At 34.2% G+C, this 6,476-nt stretch overlaps 1 non-coding gene across 1 annotated transcript; it reads right to left on the bottom strand.

Annotated features, from left to right (window-relative positions):
* Positions 1-5,347: 5,347 nt before the first annotated feature.
* LOC119047271 (U1 spliceosomal RNA) lies at positions 5,348-5,513 on the bottom strand. Its single transcript, XR_005082118.1, has one exon. It is a non-coding gene; the product is annotated as a U1 spliceosomal RNA (small nuclear RNA).
* Positions 5,514-6,476: the final 963 nt, after the last annotated feature.

Genomic DNA, 6,476 nt, shown 5'->3' with positions numbered 1-6,476 from the left:
ACATTGGTTCGTCATTTATTGACCGTTCATTATTTTCTAAGCAGATTAAGCTAGGTGAGGTATAATTGTTGCTAAAGTGGCCGAGCTAGGGTATGACCCCATTCTACCTCCAGATCTACCTCCTGTATCACTGCTTTGACCACCACGCTATAGGCATGCATGAGTGTGTGCATGTGTGTATTCTTCCTCTGAGACCATTTCAGATACAATTTTAAAATTTAGCAACTACTTTGCCTCAGTTTCCCATCTCTATCTTCAGTGAATTTACTATCTGCTTTCCTAACATTTTCATTTCTTCTCTGTTATGACTTCAGCTTCTAATTGCATGTGCTTTCTAGTTTCCTCATAATTGCAGATTTATTAACTATTCACCACTGTCAATTAAGTTCTACCCCTTGTAGCAATTATAAATTGCTAAATCTCTTGGCTTCTTCGTGTTCCTCAGGCCAGTCTATGTTTTGCAGTCAATGCTCCACAATTTCTCATCTGTTGTTTATATCCTTTTAGAGCAACCAATCCAAAGAAGTGTCATAAAACACAGGTTTTTAAGATGTAGTTCAGATCCAAGTATCTTACTTATAAAAACATATTAATTATTCTCTTTACCTCTTCATTACCAAAAAGTATACTCTTCTTAAATGAAAGGTATATCTAATAGATCAGTCAATAGTACAGGACTCAAGGGATATTATTAAAATACATGTGATATGGTGGAGTTATCCAAAATGTTACACTTAATTAAAAATAAATTATATAAATATGACAACATAACTGTTAAACTACATTTTTAATGTTTTTGAACCACAACTGTATACAGAATTTATCTAGACAAGGTCCATCTGGTAAGAGAGGCTTGTACCCTTAGTCAATATTAATGCTCAAGTAACCACTAATTCCAATCTCATCTCTTGCCTATGATTGACAGAATGGGTTCTGGGTGCACTTGAGAATATCACATTGCTTCCCCATCCTCGGGCTGAGAAATTGTTCAAATATTGTGTCATCATTGTAAACTGTCTTCTACTCTGTCATCTTGTCTGCTGCTACTCATTCTGTTGTCACCAGCAATCTTGGCTGCTATCAGCACCACAGTATTTTTATCCTTTCTTTATATCTCATCCATCACATGCAGCTTTCCTCTCACTTGATGCAAAATTTTAGTCTCCTCCTTCTTCCTCTCTCTTGCAACATTTATCTGTTTAATGCTAGTCATGCAAACCCCTTTCTTTGTTTATTAAATAATCAAATATATGGAGTACATTTCATTACATCTAACTACTTTGTCCTTCTTTTCTCCTAGAATTAAAGTCAATGTCGTATTTTCTCTCTCTCTCTCTGTCTGTCTATCTCTCTCTCTCTCTCCTCGGCCTTTCCTGCTTTCTGAATCTAGGGTGTTTTTCTCTTCTTCTTAATATAAGGGCTCGATAAAATTTGAGTAGATATATATGTGTGTGTGTGCATTGAGCCAACTTCCCAACATTAGGTAATATTTTGAAAATTAAAAGACATTCAGTTAAATTTAGTAATTTACTTAATGAGGTAATGATAATTTAAGGGGTATGCTGTAGAATTGCAAAGAGAAGAAAACAAGCAGAAATTTGGTGCAAGCTATTTACTTTTCAAATATCAACATTTAATTAATTTTGGGCTTCAAATGAATCAATGTCCCCAATCGTGAACAAACACAACTAATGTAAATTTCAAATTAATTTTATAAAATTGTGTTAAAAATAGAAATATGTAATCACTAACTGTATCTCTTCCTAAACTGTTTAGTAGTATCATAATCTCTGCTTAATAAATATTGTGATGTTTCTTCAGAATTTAACTTGAAATAATTAATTTTTAGGCAGTTGTTGATGTTCTTTACTAACTTAACTTATTGCCTGTTTACAGATTTAAATGTGAAAGTCTTAAGAACATTTAGATTGTGCCTAATACATAATAACATATATAAAAGTAATATTTATATTTTGTTTCTATTATTATAATTATTTTCACATAAGTTGCAGGCATTATTTATGTCCTTACTATGAGCCAAGAATATAACCATTTACAAAATCAGACAATGTAAATTTGTAATTGTTGAAGAGTAATTACATGACTTGACACAAAAAATAAGTCAGATGCATCTGGGAAATTTTGTTGTTGCTAGAAAATACTGTCAGAGTGACCAAAGACCCTACTAGAACATATCTACATATTTTACTCTTTGCAGGTAAGAAAAATAAATAGTGTTTAATATGAGTAAATATAGTAATCCCTCAAGTGAAAAAGGTAATATGCCAAAACCTATAGATAGGTTTTGGTTGCCACATATTGGTATCCATGCAGAAAGGAGCAGATAAGGAACCTAATATTAGTTAAATAATGGTGAATTGATAAAGCACCTAGAACAAAGCCGAGCCCACAGATAAGCCCTAATTCTCTAGGGGAGGTTAGATGACATGTCTAATTATAACCAAACATTGAAAAAGAGCATATCAGGTCAATATATCATAAATATAGCACAATGAGTCAGTACTACTGTAAATGCAAATAAAAAGCAAACTTCATTTCTCAAAAAGACCCATTTTTTATAAGTGAAAAATGAGATATCATAGGCCCATTATATAAAAATAAAACTATATTTAAGAATTATTTAATGACTGATAGGTAGGTATGGCATTAATTCACAAGATTAATGCCTTTACCAAGAAGCAAAGTAAAAGTAATTATAAGTATTCCCTCCTGTGCACAAATAACACTTGACTGTAAAATAATCTATTTGAAATGTAGCCTGACTGGTAAGAAAATATTTCTTTGAAAAAGCAGTATTATTATTTTTCAATTGTTTCATTTTTCCCATTCATAAAAACTTCTCTGCTCTATTTCCTTTTTTGTTTATTCTGTTACTGTTGTCCTTATATTTTTCCCTTTAGCCCCCTTTCACCAGCTCACCACTCTCATCCATAGTCAGTCCCCTCTCTATCATCCACGTCCATGAGTCATTCATACATGTTCTTTGACTAATCCCTTCCCCTTTCATCCACCACTACCTTCCCTCCTAGAGCTATCAGACTGTTACGTTTCTATATCTCTGGTTCTATTTTCTCATTAGTTTATTTTGTTCATTAGATTCCAGTTATACCTGAGGTCATATGGTATTTGTCTTTCACCGACTTGCTTATTTCACTTAGCATAGTAGTCTCCACTTCATCCATGCTGTCAAGAAAGGCAAGACTTCCTTTTTTCTTACTGCTGCACGCTATCCCATTGTGTAAATGCATCACAGTTTTTAATCCACTCATCTACTGATGGGCACTTGGACTGTTTCCAACACTTAGGTATTGTAAATAGCACTGCTACAAACGTGCAGTTGCATAAGTTATTCTGAATTGGTGTTCCAAGATTCTTAGGATATATTCCCAGAAGTGGAATTGCTGGGTCATAAGGCAGTTCCATTTTTATTTTTTGAGGAAATCCCATACTGTTTTCCACAGCAGATGCACCAGCCTGCATTCCCACCAACAGTGCACTTGGCTTCTTTTTCTCCATGCCCTAATCAGCACTTGTTGTTTCCTGATTTATTAGTGATGACTATTCTGACTGGTGCCAGGTGATATCTCATTGTGGTTTGAATTTGCATCTCTCTGATGGCTAATGATGCTGAGCATCTTTTCATAAGTCAGTGGGCCATCTCTTTGTCCTCCTTAGAGAAGTGTCTATTCAGATCCTTTGTCTATTTTTTAATTGGGCTGTCTTCATGCTGTTGAGTCATGTGAGTTCTTCATATGCTTTGAAGATTAAACCCCTGTCCAATGAGTCACTGGCAAATATGTTTTTTCATATAGTTTGGTTCCCATACAGTTGATTCCCTTTTCATTTTGATGATCATTTTTTTAGCTATGCAGAAACTCTTTATTTTTGTTTTTTTAATATATTCATTTTTATTTTATTTATTTATCTTTAGACGGGAAGAGAAGGAGAGAAATATCAATGTATGGTTGCTTCTGGTGCATCCCTTGCTGGGAACTGGCCCATGCTGGGAACTGGACTGCAACCCAGGCATGTGCCCTGACAGGGAATCAGACCGCGATCATCTGGTTCGCAAGCCTGTACTCAATCCACTGAGCTACGCCAGCCATGGCTAAACTCTTTAATTTAATATAGTCCCATTTGCTCAATGTTTCCTTTATTTCTTTTGCCCTAGGAGATAGAGTACCAAAAATACTGGTACACAGGATGTCTGAAATTTTATGGACTATGTTTTCTGCTAGGGCTTTTATGATATCACAATTTATATTTAAGTCCTTTCTCCATTTTGAGTTTATTCTGAAATATGGTGTAAGGTGGTGGTCTAGTTTTGTTTTTGTTTTGTTTTTTTTGCCACATAGCAGTCCAGTTCTTCCAAAACCATTTATTGAAGAGACTGTTTTTACTCCATTGTAAGTTTGTGCCCACTTTGTCCAGTATTAATTGACCTAGAGACATGGGTTTATCTCTGGACTCTTTATTCTGTTCCACTGATCTATATGTCTGTTCTTATGCCAGTACTAGACTGTCTTGATTATAGTGGCTTTGTAATATACTTCGATACCAGATATTGTGATCCCTCTTGTTTTGTTCTTCTTTCTCAAGATTGCTGAGGCTGTCTGGGGTCTTTTTGGTTCCATGTAAATTTTTGGAATATTTGTTCTACATCTGTGAAATATACCGTTGGTATTTTAATAGGAATTGCGTTGCATATATAGATTGCTTTGGTTAGTATGGACATTTAAATGTCAATTCTTCCAAGCCATGAACATGGTATATGCTCCCATTTATTTGTATCTTCCTCAATTTCTTCATTCAGTGTTGTATAGTTTCCTGATTATAACTCTTTTGCATCCCTGGGAAAATTTATTTCTAGTTACTTTATTTTTCATGTTGCCATTGTAAATGGGATTATTTCCTTAGTTTCTCTTTCTAATAATTCATTGTTGGAGTATTGGAATGCCATCAATTTATGAATATTGATTTTTAGCCCACTAATTTGTGAAATTAACTTATTGAATTGAGTAGTATTTTGTAGAGACTATAGGGTTTTCTGTACATTCTAATATCATCTGCAGATAATGACAGTTTTACCTCCTCTTTCCCAATTTGAATGCCTTTTTTTCTAGTCTAATCACTAATAATTCCCAGTACTATGTTGAATAGAAGTTGTGAGAGCAAGAACCCTTGTCTTGATCCTGATATCAAGGGAAAAGTTTTTAATTTTTGCCCAGTGAGTATGACATTGGCAGTAGGTTTATTGTATGTGGCATTCATTTCATTGTGGTTTGCTCCTCTATTCCCATTTTGCTGAGTGTTTTTTTTTCCTTTTCAGGAGAGAGCATGAATACAGTCCTCCACTATCAAAAATTATGCAGTCGAGTTTCCCATATTTGGGGAAATTGCAGTAGTCAGCACATCCAGAGTGTAATGGATAAACTTCACCCTGAGAAAACCACTTTTCATAATCATAGTTATCTCCCCTGCCAGGTAAGTATGTTGAGTATTTTTATCATAAATGGATGCTGGGTTTTATCAAATGTTTTTTCAGCATCTATTGATATGATTATGTGATTTTTTTCTTTCATTTTCTTTATATGATGTATATGTTTTATAATTTTCTAATGCTATACCATCCTTGCATCCCTCAGATAAATCCAACTTGATTGCAGTGTATTATCTGTTTAATATTTTGCTGCATCCAGATTGCCAATATATTGTTGAGGATTTTAGCATTTATGTTCATCAGAGATATAGGCCTGTAGGGTTTTTTTGTGTGTGTGTCTTTACCTGATTTTGGAATTAAGATAATACTGGTCTCATAAAAGGAAGTTGAAACTCTTCCCTCTTCTTGAATTCTTTTGGACTAGTTGGAGAAGGACAGGTGATAGTTCTTCATGGATGTTTGGTAAAAGTTGCCTGTGAAGCCATCCAGTCCACTGCTATACTGTCCTGGGAGTTTGTGATTACTGCTTCAGTTTCACTAGTTGTTATGGATCTGTTCAGTTGTGCTGCTTTTTCTTGATTCCATTTTGGGACAATATATGTCTCCAGAAATTTGTCCATTTCACCTAGGTTGTCTGGTTACTTTTCATATAGTTGTTCATAGTAATTTCCTACAATCCTTTTAATTTCTGTGGTATCAGGTGTTACTTCTCTTTTGTTTCTGGTTTTATTTATTTGGGTCTGGTCTCTTTTTCTCTTGTTGGGTCTGGTTAAAGCTTTGTCATTTTTTTTAATCTTGTCAAAAAACTATGTCCAGGATTCATTAATTATTTTTATTTTTTAGTCTATATGTCATTTAATTCTACTTTGATCTTGATTATTTCCTTCTTTCTACCTCCTCTGGGTTTTATTTGTTGTTGCTCTTCTAGTTGTTTTAGCTGCAGAATTAGGTTGCTTATTTGAGATTTTTCTGTCTTTCTGAGGTGGACTTGTATTGCTATAAACTGCTTTTAGAA

This window comes from Artibeus jamaicensis, unplaced genomic scaffold (genome assembly GCF_021234435.1).
Source record: "Artibeus jamaicensis isolate MK-2021 breed Jamaican fruit bat unplaced genomic scaffold, CSHL_Jam_final contig_466, whole genome shotgun sequence".
In the NCBI taxonomy this organism is placed as follows: Eukaryota; Metazoa; Chordata; class Mammalia; order Chiroptera; family Phyllostomidae; genus Artibeus; species Artibeus jamaicensis.
The sequence above is the reverse complement of the archived record's forward strand: the minus strand, read 5'-3'. Positions and strand labels throughout refer to the sequence as shown.